At 37.8% G+C, this 15,125-nt stretch overlaps 1 protein-coding gene across 2 annotated transcripts in view; it reads right to left on the bottom strand.

Annotated features, from left to right (window-relative positions):
• The window catches only part of VAV3 (vav guanine nucleotide exchange factor 3), a gene marked incomplete at its 5' end in the record, with an annotated part of 388,846 nt that overhangs the window by 83,241 nt on the left and 290,480 nt on the right, over positions 1-15,125 (bottom strand). The window lies entirely within an intron of this gene.

The following is a 15,125-nucleotide window of genomic DNA, read 5'->3' as shown; positions in this document are numbered from 1 at the left end:
GCTTCATAAAATACATGTCACGTACAGTTTAATGGAAAAGAATCATTTTTTTCATCCTCTCTATCCTTTCTGCCTGTTATTTTCCTCTTGGGCATTGGCTGATTTCATCACTAAGGAGGCTCACCCTTTCTGTGTATGTATCGCATTGCCCAGTATAAGGCTCATATCTTAAGGTTATCTTTGTAATTCAAAAGCAAAAAGGTGATGGATGTGCCACTGCAATACTTAAGACATTTATATGGAGAAATTCTTCAGGCTCAAATTTAGGCTTGCAAAAGAGACCCAATAACGGGAACATGTCTAAGCCAACAGCATCAACAAGACTTGAAATACAGATGCAGGCCTTTTTGTTGTATTTCTTGGAATGGGCAATGAATGCCTCAGTTCAGTATTTCATTTTCGTGAACGGCAGCTCCAACTGCACCCAGGCCTGGCTGCGTCGGTGCTGCTCACAAATGGATCACCTCAGTCACCTTTTCATCTGGAGGTGAAAAACTACTCCTGCCTACGAGACAGATCGCTCATAAACATGGTACCTGTTACACACTGAGGCACTTAAGTCATCGCTTATTACACTTCAAGACTTTTTATTCTAGTGACTGAACACAGTGAAGCTATAATTGGCTGGAAATGTTGCACTAAATAGAGGAGGATGAATGACAGTCATTCAGTTCTAGGTGTCCAAGTTACCTCGAAAGGACCTCGATATTTAAATGAAATGCTCCAGCAAACAGTTTAATAAAGTCCTCAAAATCTGTTTTCCAATAACCATGCCAGGAGGGGAGAAAACAAGTGCGGCTAGAAACTAAACAGAACTGAAAAGTTTTAGCCAACACTTTCTCATCAACCCAGTCAACCTGAAGGCAGAAGGGCTGAAAAGCCATGTGCCCTTCACCCCAGTTTAATGGCTGTTAACGGCCAAGACATGTTATGAGCTGCCACATCTCCCCTTTCTTCAGTTCTTATGCCACAGAACCACAGAGGGATGACTTTGATCCCATATCTCTCATGGAGTATTTCCCCACCAGATGGTATAAGGTGGTGGCGCCCTTACCCAAACAGCAGACTTTATTGTCTTTTCCAAAACAACACTCAAAGAGAACTCTTCTCAGACAAGTGTTTACCAGATTCAATCTTAACACACTGTAAATTCCTGGAGCATAGAAAGAGCTTATTTTACAGTTTTTATTAAGATACTGTTGTTAATATAAAATGGAACCTAAATATCCCATGCACACCAAAATGGATTTAGAAGTTCAATATATGGAAGAGGATGCCATCTAAAGCAGAATTTTTTCAAAGGAGCGTGGTTTGCATGATAGTTATCCCATGTTGAGGAGCCAGAATTGCAGTTAGCCTCAGTTTTCCTGAGCACTGCTAGAGCAAGGAAAGCATTTTGTTCAGAAGGATCCCTTGATAATTTTGTTTTTACGTCAATTTTTAGATAAAGGCTGAAGGCAAGAAAGAAGAGTTTTTAAACCTGAAAGAGCTGACGTGACCTTAAATACTGGGACGAGGTGAGTAGTGGGAAGGGGCATGGCCTTCGCTGCAATTGTCTCTGTAGACAAGGCCCACAGGGACAAAAAGAAGCAGTGCCACGTGACAAATGGTGGAAACAGTAGTTCTCTTATTGCTGATATGTCCAAGTTATTTTCAAGAAGAAATGATTGAAAATGCATAGAGTATTTAAGAAGAAAAATTAAGTTTGATGACATTTCACCAGCCAAATATAGATTAGGGATTAAAATACAGAATGCCCAGGCTACATACAAAGGCTATGAAGTGTCAGGTATAGAACAATCCTGCCTCATTTATCTTTTTTACTGGACTAGAATGCCCATAACACATGACCTACTAAAGTCATGATATTTAAAACTGAAAGTAGTACATATATTAATATACTTTGGTCAAGGAATGAGACCCAAGTACTAGTCTTACGATTTACTTTGGACTAAGCAACCTTCAGACTGATGGACTTGGTTTTCATAGTCTTATTTATTCCTGATTTTTTTCATTGACTCTATCTTTTCTGCTCTTACTTTCTTCTTGGTTATGAGCTTCTTTTGGAAAGTTGATTGAGTAGCACACTAGCATAGTGTGTGTTGCTGATCTCATTCCTAAAACAAAAATTGTGTGACCTCGCCAAGAATTATGGTTGAGCCCAGGTAATAGTCAAAAGGACATTGCTACTGGCCTGAATTCAGCCATACGTGATTTGCAAACTACAATGTTTATTTGACCCATATGCTTTTTTGTGGGATGAGTTATGGACCTATAATATAATGGAATTTATATCTTTTAGTCATTTGTTAGGATCATCTTTGGCTATTTATTTCCGATTGGTCAGCACGTCTTATTTCAGGATGACCTGTCAGGGCTACAGGGCTATCTACGCAGATCGAAAGATAAAAGGAATGAAACAAGGGCACAGGGACAGGATGAATTCTGACACTCTGCCCCTTGCTTCTGACACCTGCATATAGTAGAAGTTCTACAGTACTGGTGGGATGAATGGTTGCTTTCTAAAAGGCCCCTTTATATTCCTTCCTTTTATTAAAAAAAAAAGACACGGTGACATTGCTAAGAATATGAATATAATCACATTAACTGAGAGATAAAAATGCAATTAAAATAAGAAGAGAGGGAGTGGGTTAAACTTCATGTCAGCACTCAGCCATCAGTATAATTGTTGACACAATCTACTGCCACAGCAGGCATTCACACCTCATAAATGAGATCAAGAAGGGAGAAGAAATTAGATTTACAGATGTTCATATTTCAAATAGCCATTTAGTGTTGATTTAATGTAGGTTTTCTTCTCCCCTTATAAAATATCTGACAGGTTTTAACCTCTGTTTAAAAATGTCCAGGACAGAACATTCACTACACCTTCCTATGACAACTCAGTCATTGTTGCATATAGTTTATTAACAAGCTCTATCTGAAACTTATTCAAAACTCTAACTTCTCTCCGTTGACCTGCCTCCTTCCATCTGGAATTATGCTGAAGAAGGCAATTCTCCTTTTTATAGATTAGTCTTTCAAAATTTGTTCAGGCTTAAAATTCCTAGTTCCTCATTTAAAAAAAAAAATCTTATTTTCCTTTGGTTATCCATACTTCAAAGGATTCTGAGATGCAAAACAGTACAAAGCTACAAAAGCAGAACTGTAGTTTCCCTCATTGATACTGAGCAATCAGCAATAAATAGCTAAAAGTTATTCTAAAAACTGATTAAAATATGTAAATTCCATTATATTATAAACTCATAACTCATCCCAGAAAGCTGCTTTTTTCTTCTTGGTTAAACATGGACCCAATAGTTGGTTGTTTAGTTTCTTTCTGCTCCAGAACTGAATTTATAATGGATATATTGGTATAATTACAAGACTGCTCTTCAAAACCTGAAAAGTTATACTGCAACTACCTTCAGATATTAAATGCAAAATAATCATATGTAATGCCAACATGTACAGGTAAGCAACTGTGGAAGTTCCCAAAACTTTATAATCAAGAATCCTTATCTAAGGGAATATAGTTAAAATGGCTGAGACAAAATTAGATCTCCTGCCAAATGTTTAGTCATTTCAGCTTGTTTTATTCCCTTCAACAAATGTTCTGATGTACAGCCAACTATATCCTTAATGCATAACTTGTGGACAATTGTGCCCTTTAACTTTTGTTCACACTAGCAATTATGCTTAGTCTTGGCATCAGACAAGGTCCCCAAGTCATCCTTATGCACGAAGAATTAACAAACAGAAGGATCAACAATATTAAAATGACGGTTATACTCCAGTAATAGTCACGGGGTTCTCGTTAAATAAAACCGAAGCCAATGTAATTATGTGGAACACTAGGGTTTTCTAAAACAATACAGAAGTGTTTTTAAAAAGGGGATCTGAAGCAAGATTTCCTTTCACATCTGAATTCAATACCACTAAGAGTGATATATGCCAAGAAATGATTTAAAATGTACTTTTTAAAAAGGAGTTAATTCTAGGTAGAGTTCTATTGGAAAGTTGCTAGATATAAACTATTTCACTGATAATTTTCACATAAACCCTCAATGAACTTAGCCTACTGTACCTGTATCAGCCACTGTGGCTTCTGAGAAGAGTGACCGGCACAATAGAGATTAGTATCTATTCACGTGGCTGATATCACTGCCCTAATGCAATGGGTTTCCCTGGGGCAATAACTTAGAGCAGAGTCCTGTGTACTAGATAAATGAGCTGTCAGTAATGGTACTGGCCTTTCACCTCTGAGGCCTAATTTAAAATCTAAACACAGCCGCATTAAAAAAGAATTAGTTTTGCAAGATGTCAGAGGATGTGGTTAGTTTATCCTGGGAAACTGATCATAAGCATAACAGAGCAAGGCCAGGCTTCCTGCCCTCAAAGAGCCTGTAGTGTACTGAGTAGACAGGTGAACTAAAGACAGTAATACAATTGGGCATGGGCTCTTGTCCAGGGGGACCTTTTTCCAAATATGCCTATTAAGAAAAAATTCAGGGGATTGTTTTTTAAGTCTTCAGTAGGACCCTGAAATAATGTGTTTTATCTTTTCTGTAAGTCTCCTAGGTGTGGTTTCCAAATCCTAGACAGGTATGGGAATCACATTCTCATGGGGACAGGAGCAGGTCCCATGACCAACATCCACCACTTCCAAACTTGCATTTGAGAAAACTGTGCTGCCTGGCACATCTCAGCTCTCCCTGACACAAGTTTACAATCTAACCAGCAGGTCTGATGATCAGGCTGAGTCGACTGAACTGCTGGCAAGTGAGGCGGCCCGGGATGCTGGGCCTCCCCTGCCCATCACATCTTCCAGGGCTCTTCCCCGCGAAGCCGTGCACCTTCGTTCACTTACTGATCTTCACGGAGGAGCACGTGGAGCCTTATAATGGAAACCATCTGTTACAACAGAAGCAGACAAGTTGGTGGAAAACAAACTGGTCTAAAGAACTAATTGTTCACAAAGGGAACACTCAATGATTTTGAAGATTTTCACCCAGAGGATCCTACTTTAATTTTATAAACAATGATGAGTCAAGTGAAGGAAACAGCACTGTCACTGCTCACATAAAAACAAGCATCAGACAGAGATACTTTTCTCCAACTTTATAAACACTGCCTAGTCACTCTTTGGCACTATGTATTGGAGTATTAGTGAACCAAGGGTGAAAGATACAATAATTCCTTTTGGAAATTTTTTCTATTTATTAAAAAGATTTTATAGGCTACCAATTATAAAAGAACTATACAATTTCATGTGTTACTTTAAAATCCATGCAAATTTAACATTCTGTTCTGTTGAATAAGTGACAAAAAAATGTTTCCCTAAAATCTTAAATAAAATCAAAGCTCTAAAAGCTTGTGCCGTTTGTCAGACCCCTAGAAAACCACCACTCCTAGGGGTGGGAGGAGAGCCATCTGAGGAGTGCAGCCTGAGCTATCTCAGGATCTTCTTTAAAGACAGAAAGAGAACACAGTTACACAAGTTCAAGGCAAGAGCTCTGCCACCTAGTCCAACCACCTATGTTTCTACCTTATAAAACTCTTAGACTTGCCTCCTAGTTCAGTCCTCCCGGGTACAGGCCAGTCATTCTCTGCAACCTGCAGGGTACAAGGTTGTGGCAGAGAGGGGTCTCCTGATGTCAACTGATACGTGTTTGGGGATCATCTGAATCCCTGCTGGGTATGCAGTGTTATCCTGAGGAGCAGGAAAAGAGGAGGAAGAACTCTCCTTCCAGTGGGGAAAGATTGGGAGCTCCCAAGATTTACTAAATTCTAGGAGGAGAATAATAACTCTCACTGGTGTATTCTAAAGACAGAGGCTTGAGCGCCTCAACTTCAAAAAAAAAAAATTATTCTTGACAAGCTATGGAACTCTCAGTGACTGACACGTCCCCATGCAGCTCTGTGGATCTGTGAACAAGTGGCCACATGAAGTTCTTTCTACAGTAAATTAGTATCACTTAAACCACATCATTCTGCTGTTCTGACCACACCCGAGTGGATCAGGGATGGTGATTAATCCCAAGGTTGCAATGAATATGCTGACCATGTGAGACACGAGTGGCTGAAAAGGAGCATTGAAGGGAGACTGCCCAAAGGGCGGCCCTCAGAATGAGGGCCCTCAGAATGAGAATGAGAAACAAGACAGTCCAATTTGCTCTCACAACATGAAAGCAGCAGGCAGATACAGGTCAACAGGGAACAATGGTTTCTGACCTTAGAGAAGAAGAGATGACTGGGATTACTAGTTTCCAGAACTGTTGGTCCTGAGAGATTCTTATATAGCCTGCTGTACCTTTCCCCTTCATGGAAAGTACTAAGATATGGAGTGACTATTGAGAAGATTTCCTGGGCTGTTTTCTTACCCCCTGAGCAGAAACCCGCATCTCCCAAACCACTCAGCACGTTTCTTTCTTGCAACCAAAATAAACCTTTAATAATCCAGTCTTAAAGGCTATCTAAGGAATAAGATAAAGTAAAAGTAAAAATGATTCAGGGAACTCTGCAATAACCTAGTTTCCATTCTTTGTTCTATGAGTTCATTCATTTATTCAACAAATATTTACAGATTATTCATCATGTGCAGGTACTGGCCTAGCCACTGGGATTGCAGCTGTAAATAAGAATGAGTTAATAAAACTCACATTTTAGTGGAGAAGACAAACATAAAAACAAATGAACAAATACAATAATACCAGATTGAAGTTATATATAGAAGAGTTTAGAGAAAGGTACTGGATTAGAGAGTGACGAGGGTGTATGTTTGAGTGGTGAGGACACGTTTCTTTAGAAAGTGATCAGGTGAGGTTTAAGACCTGAGGAGAAAGCAGTGATCATTTGGGGCACAGCTGGGGGTTGGGAGGTGGAAGGTGGTAATTAAACAGGCAAGCGAGACAATAAACATGAAGACTCAGACTGCAACGACCTTGAAGTACTTGAGGGACAGAAACATGGCCAGCAACTGATAAATTTTAAATATACGCGGTCTTGAGAGTCTGGCCCATTTCATCAGTTCTTTCATACATGCATCCTGTTGAATTATTTGAAATTTATTAAACAGGTCAAGTTCTCATTAACATGCTGCCCCTTCTTCCTGGCATATACTTGCTGTTGTCTGTACACCCAGGTTACAATGCACCCAAGGAGGGGGGAAATCTAACTCACTCCTCTCATTTTTTTAAAACTCAAATACGACTTCTGCTAAAAAACCTTCTAACATTCTCTTAAGTATGAGTTTAAGTGCCTGAAACATATGCTCCCTTAGACATTCATGCTTCCTGCTTCAATCCCACTTACCACACCAAAATTACTTATCTAGCTAGTATCAAATGTAAATACTAGACCATAAGCATCTTCCTATGTACAGTCTTTGTAGAATTTATATATTAGACTGTGACCACCTTGGTGACAAAGATTGTGTTCTTTGTCTTGATGAATTCTTTTGGAAGAAAGAAGGAAAAAGGTAGCTATCCTCTCCCAATAGCCACCCTTCCAAATACACACAAACACACACATACACACACACACTGAATTACACCCAAATCAGCTCTCTAGTCAACCATTTCTTCCCATTTTTACTTCCTCCCATATTCAAAACTTATGTTTCAAATTGGCCTTTCCTCATCCACTCTTATAATCCTTGACTGTCCTGCACAATGCCACCTGAATGACTTTTGAAAATGTAAATTATGACCTCTCTCGCCTGAGATGGTCTGCATTCTGCCTATGGAATGTATATCTCTCTAAATAACTTGCTTTCATGTAAATATATATATTTAAATAAATATAAATATATTAAAATATATAAATATATTAAAAAATATATATTATAAAATAGCATTCTCTTATGTAAAACCCTTCCCACTGCACTCAGAATTAAATCTGACCTTCTGGCCACAGCCCATAAAACCATATACTTTTAGGCCCCTGATAACTCTCCAATCTCATCTTGTTCCAATCTCACACTTGCTCACTGTTTTCCATCCTACTGAGCTTTTTATACTTGCTTAAACACGCTGAGCAAGTGGGTCCAGCCAAGACAGTCTACATTATGAACCCTGACTTGTAATTCTATACTTACTCATTTACTTGTTACCTGCCTCCTCTCTTTTCATTTTCTATATATTTGTACTGCCTGTTTGTATGATAAACATTTATTATTTTCATAATCAAATTTGGTTTTTATTAAACAAACTACAACTTCATCTTTAGTTTTGACTTGCTTTTGAACTGTATTTATTTGTGCTTTTATCTATAACTATCAGTATGCTACCTGTAACTGAAATTTTGCAGGAAATAAAATTATTTTTAAGGTACAAAATTGCTAATATATTTCATAAAAGCCCTTAATAATGACTCTCTTAATAATTTATAGTCATCCTGAATATCTTTAAATTAGGTGACTTGCCTAATTTATGGAAAAATACTTTTTTATTCCTATACAATCAATTGCTAATCAGCATAAAAATAACACAAGTTCTAACATAAAAAGTGGCATATACTTTCTCGAACAGTCTGCCCTAGCTTCTTCCTTCTACTCCCCGGCTCTTCTCTATTATTCTCTTTTCTCTTGACCTCCCTACTTCCTGCGATCCCTTGCTTGAGTAGCAGAGAGCATATTCAGTTGCATGCCTAAAACATTCAGATGTGCACAGACAGGGTTTATTGATTTGTAAGTTCAAATGAAGAGCATGGGCAGTTGGTATTCCTGACTGCAAGTTTCAGAGAAAGCAAATGACTCTGGACAATCATTTTGATGTGCTGCTTATCTTTTTAAGAGGTCAGGGAACCCTTAGGTCAGAGACCAACAATCAACATATCTACATAAAAATGCACAAAAACTGAACAGTCTCTTTACCCTTCTTATGAACATTCTTCTATAATAAACTTCAGAAATAGGAAAAAGGAAAATTAGAAGAGCCATCTCCTCTTTCTCAAATGGCACAACACTGAAATTATTGACTTGGAAGAACTTCCAATCTGCTAAGTCTTTATAAACTGTTATGAGCCCATTTTCAAACTCTGAGAATCCACAGTCATCACATTATCTGACAGGGAGCTCTGAGGTTTAGTTTCTCCCCCGTTGTTTACCTTGATTTTTTTAAATCCTCTTTAATCTTCTCCTGAAATAAAAAGTAATTCAGTTCAGATAGAACCATTTAGTTACAATCTTATGAATTCAGATGTGAGCTGACTGAGTATAAATTTACCTGTTTGAAATCAAGTGAATGTATAACTATTACTCAAAGCCAGCAATGTTTCATAGGAGCAGACTAGATACTATCTTCATTTCAATGTGGTAAAACTGTCTTTGTTCACATTCCCTTTGCCTGGGGCTACAGATCAACAACCACCATGTCTACATAAGAATGTACGTAAAATGAAAACATTGTCCCCTTCTCGGGAACATTCCTTCTTAACACTATCTATAAAAAGGAGAGGGAAAGATAACAGAAACCACACTGTTGTGTATTGAGTATTGTTGTATATTGAGTTGCGTATTCTTTTGAAATAACGCTGTTCTAGCAATGGAAACACTGCACACTAGCATGGAATGTGATTTGATCAAAGACGCTTCTTAGGATAATTTAGTCAAACATTTTTATTTACATATAAGACAACTCAAGTCCAGTTGCTTATAGCCAGCTAAAAGCAAAAACTGGTGTTCTTTCCAACAACAATCTGTCACCCAGTGAGGGTGACTAGAAAAAACAAGGGAAGATTATGGAAAGGTCATATATGATTGTTTCAGATTTAGGTATTTAATGAATAAATCACTACCTTTCCCCAAGAAAGGGAAAAGAATCAGATTCAAAATGTTCCAATGGGAATGAGTTTTTACATGCAACAGAAGACCCTTCTAACTATTATAGGAAGTTCAGAGATTGCATTTCAAAATCTCTATAGCCCAGAGGTTATCATACTCAGAGTATATATTCCATCTCCTTCCTATAAACTGACTAGGAATACTAAAAAGTTAAGGTATTAGCCTATAAGCTTTTGTCCTCTATAGTTTTTCAATTGAAAATATTTCAAATATACATAGAATATTGACTTTAGAAATAGTACTGGAGTTTTTTTTCGGCCCTTCAAAATCTTAACTTTTTTTCTCCCTCTCCTATCAATTCGAAACTATTACTTCTCTTCCTAGTCTTTTTTTTTTTTCCTCTGTTCTTACTTTCCTTAAGGTTAGCCATATTCTGTCCCCAAATTTTTAGCTTACTATCTTTTTTTTCCTACATAAAGAGCTTCTTTCATCAACCTTAAATACCAAAATTATGTTACGGTTTCAACTTGTTCAAATTTAGCATAATAGGCTATTTAAATGGTTAGACACCATTGCTTCTAATCATCTAAAAAATGGCAAAAATTAAATGAAACCTATATCCTAAGGGTATAATAAAAATATAAAAGTAATAATTATTAAAATGTAAACTGTGGACTACAACGAAAAATATAAATGTTAAAAATAATAAGAAATTGTGCCAAAAAGTTATGAATCATCTAGAAGGCAGTTACACAGCTAAAAGCAGGACTGTGCAAAGAAAAGACATACTGAGATAGAGTGTTTCATTCTGCCTCACTTCTCAAAGACCATTGAATACAAAGACATTGTATTGAAGAGACATTGAATACAAAGTTCACATACAGTTTATAAAAACACCTGATTATAACATATACTAATATGGCACATAACTCTAAAGCCAAACCACTGACTTCTCATTAACTTATACATCATGAAAAAAATGTCTGTTCCTAAAGATGACCTTCTCCTGAGTTCTTGGACAGAGTCTGATCATTTCACTTAGGTGTTTCTTGCTTCTCAATTAAGACAAACTCCTGCAGAACAATGAACAAAACTTCTCTTTCCTTGCCAATATCCCAGTGTTCATCCCATCACAGAAGTGTGGTATACACTGGGTTGAGCCATAGGAATTGGCTGCTGTTGACTGTTTCTGAAGTACAAAAAAAGGCAGTTTTCTATGGCTTAACCCAAGATTCTTTCAATGCACACGTATTGAGTACCTAATATTAATGAAGTCGCAGCAAAAAGGCCTGCTTGAGCTCAAATATGACAAACGCTGGCAAAATTCTGTGTAGAAAAGAACACTCCATGTAAATCTGTACTTGGGCATTGGCTCTGTGGAGCAGCATTAATTAGTAACTGTTCAATAAATTCAATAAACATTTTTTGAGGCCCTTGTTCCCATCTACCTTGGAGCCATAACTCTTTTGAAAAACCTAGTTACAGAATTTTTTTTTCAGGTTTCAACAGTAAGGATATCCTATTTTGCCCTTTGAAGCTAGGGAATATAATTGGTGACAGCAGAGTCCCTATTTATTTTATTCCTGTAAAAATTTTTTCCCTCTATAGAGAAAAAAAATTTTTTTAATCTATTACAAAATCACAAAATAATTATTTTTGTCTTTAGAGCAGAGACTGCTTAAATCATTTATCTTTGTTTTATTAACTTCAAGCACAGTGCTTGGTATGAAGTAAAAACTTGGTAATGAGTGATTAAATTTAATTTTAAAACAAACATACATGGCAAAACCAAATTAATATTTCTTTTTCCTGTTATCTTAACAGATTTAATAATTTATGATATTTGTTCTTAAAACACTTTGATTTAACCACTAAGAAACAGAAATCGTGGCAGTAATTTCTGCATTTTAGTTACCAAGTTTAATTAAACATCAAAGAGGGCATGGTAAACACAAAGTTAAAAAAAAATCCAGAGTGTCCACCTGAGTAACTGAGGCAGTACATTCTTTCTCAAATTCTAAGATTTCTCTAGGGACTATTTCATCAAACAGATAAACTCATAAGCTACTTCTGCAGTATAACAGGTATACCAAGCTTTCCATTGTCTTCCAAATTGTTTCCCCTTTTTCTGTCTCCTAAACTGAAAGATCCTTATAGAATATATCTCTGTTTTTGTCAAATTTCACCAAGACCAAATAAAATGATTTCGCACAAAACTGAGAAGTTAAGTTTAAAAATGCTTTGGGGGCTTCCCTGGTGGCGCAGTGGTTGGGAGTCTGCCTGCTGATGCAGGGGACACGGGTTCGTGCCCTGGTCCGGGAGGATCCCACATGCCGCGAAGCGGCTGGGCCCGTGAGCCATGGCCGCTGAGCCTGCATGTCTGGAGCCTGTGCTCTGCAACGGGAGAGGCCACGGCAGTGAGAGGCCTGTGTACCGCAAAAAAAAAAAAAAAGCTTTGAAAAGTTACAAGTATTTTCCCACATATATAATACTTTGGAATCTACAGATATTTAAACCATATTCATTGACAAGTTTGGTAGATTCTCTGACTCTTGGTTGTCTAATTCAGTCGTAAATGTGAGAGGCATTAGAGATGCAATAATGAGTAAGAGATAAAGTCCCTTTCCTTAAGGAGCTTGACATCTTGTAGGGGTAGGGAGGAACACATACACTCCTACACAGAGTGACACTGCTGTGATTGTGACCAACGTGTTGCTATGGAAATGCTCAGCAGAAGCACCTAAATCAGGGAGCTTAGAAGACTTTCGGGGGACGTAGACTCTAAGCGGAAACTAAAGTATAGATGGGCATCAGCCTGACATAGGAGAGTGTATACATTGCATCCCACTTAAAGAGGCACAAATCTTTGTGCTTGTATGACTTCCTTCAGCAGGACTCTGCAATTCAGCTGCATGAGCAAAGACAGGCTGATTCAGAAAACAGCACAAAAGGGTTCAAACGTTGGACCACAGAAACTAAGCTGATCAGGCAAGGCAGCAAACACAGGAGGGGCTGATGAACAGAAGGCAACAGAGGGGCCAAGGATTGAGGTGAGAAAATGAGATATTTGAATTTAAGGTTTTAGAAATGGAACAACTCTGGGTGATGACAAGGCCCCAGGTGAGGCTGACATGGAGAGGGGCAGAGGTGACTCAACAGGAAAATGTCAGTGTCAGGTGAAATGAGGCTCAGGTTTTGATGAGTCATCTACAATGTGAAGTCATGCAGGTTGAAGGCAATATACTCTTTTTGTGTGAGATAAAATCACGGAGAGGATCCCATAGGAGAGGGCAGTAAGTGTAATGGTCATAAACACGGGTTTTGTATCAAATAGGTCTAAGGTTGAATGCCATAAACACTTCATTACCATGTCTGGAAAATGGGTATATTGATAGCACTAATGATTATGTGAAATAATTAGCATTTAGCACACTGCCTGCCATGTGGTATGAGTCAAAAGATGTTTGACTCCTAACTAGTTCTATGTAATCATTCTTCTGTAGTAAGTTATTTTCATTAACCTACTTTACCTAAGTAACTTAGATCCAATATTCCTATGCCTCAAAATGTTACAAAAACAAGAAACATTTATATGTGATAATAATATCAAGCAATCTTCAGGCAAAATACTTTTAATTTCAATGTAATTACTAAAAAGTATAGTAATTAAAATTTTGTGGTATTAGTGTAAGGATAGAGAAACATATCAATGGAACAGAGTAAAGAGCCTAGAAACACATCATCTATGTATCCAGATGACATAAAGATGAAGTGTGAAAAGCAAAACTGTAAAGCTGGGGCTTCCCTGGTGGCGCAGTGGTTGAGAGTCCGTCTGCTGATGCAGGGGACACGAGTTCGAGCCCTGGTCTGGGAGGATTCCACATGCCGCAGAGCGGCTAAGCCTGTGAGCCACAACTACTGAGCCTGCGCGTCTGGAGCCTGTGCTCCACAACGGGAGAGGCCGTGACAGTGAGAGGCCCGCGCACCGTGACGAAGAGTGGCCTCCGCTCGCCACAACTGGAGAAAGCCCTCGCATAGAAACGAAGACCCAACACAGCCAAAAATAAATAAATAAATGAAAAAAAAAAATCAGATTGCCCAAGTGTTGTAATTGGTTGAAGCTAGGGCTCACTACATTATCCACTTTGCTATTCTGTATATTTGATATTTCTCATAATAAGCAATATTTTAAATGTAATAACTTATCTGGAATTGGAAATCAGTCAAAAAAAACTGTAAAGCTTTTAGAAGACAAGATATTAAACCATCTTTATGATATTAGGTAGAGAAGGATTGCTTATGCAAGACATGGAAAGAACATAATGAAAGATCACTAAATTTGTTTCCATTAAAATTTAAAACTGAAAAAGAGACCACTAAAACAGCAGATGCATACAATTAAGATAACCAAAGGATTAGTACCCCCAATATATAAAGAACTCCTAAAAATCAGAAGAAAAAATATAAACAGCCCAACCAAAAAATGTGAAAAGACTGTGAATAGGTAATTCACAGATAGGAGAAACGGAATGAATCTTACACATGTGAAAAGATGCTCATTGTCAGGTTCAGGTATTTATTTCGGAGGGGGGGCAAAATTTAAAACAATGAAATAGCAATCTAGACTATTTGTATTGGTAAAATCTTACAAATCAATAGCACAAAGCATTGTTGAAGATTTAAGGGAACAGGAACATTTTGAACAGGATCTAACAAATAGCAAAATGTTAATATCTATTTACTCTTAGTAGTAAGTATTACCTACATCTATTATATTATTTTTGGTATGTTTGAAACGTTTCACAAATGTATTTTTAAATTTTATTTAAAGGTTTTTGATCTAATAAAATATTACCTTTTTAAAAAAATTAATTAATTTATTTTTGGCTGTGTTGGGTCTTTGTTGCTGTGCGTGGGCTTTCTCTAGTTGTGATGAGCAGGGGCTACCCTTCGTTGCGGTGCGCGGGCTTCTCATTGCAGTGGCTTCTCTTGTTGCGGAGCACAGGCTCTAGGTGTGCAGCCTTCAGTCGTTGTGGCACGCAGGCTCAGTAGTTGTGGCTGGCGGGCTCTAGACCACGGGCTCAGTAGTTGTGGCGCACGGGCTTAGTTGCTCTGTGGCATGTGGGATCTTCCCGGACCAGAGCTTGAACCTACGTCCCCTGCATTGGCAGGCGGACTCCCAACCACTGTGCCACCAGGGAAACCCTAAAATACTACTTTGAAGAGTTTTAAATGACCTTAAAAGTAGTTTATCTTGTATTTATCATGAATGCTATAAGAAACACAGAAAAAAACTGTAGTTTCAGTGAATGTAAACTAGCAAACACAACTTGCTATGCAC

The sequence above is a fragment of the Grampus griseus genome, assembly GCF_964374135.1.
Source record: "Grampus griseus genome assembly, chromosome: 1".
Classification (NCBI taxonomy): domain Eukaryota; kingdom Metazoa; phylum Chordata; class Mammalia; order Artiodactyla; family Delphinidae; genus Grampus; species Grampus griseus.
This window is presented reverse-complemented; position numbering and strand designations above follow the sequence as displayed.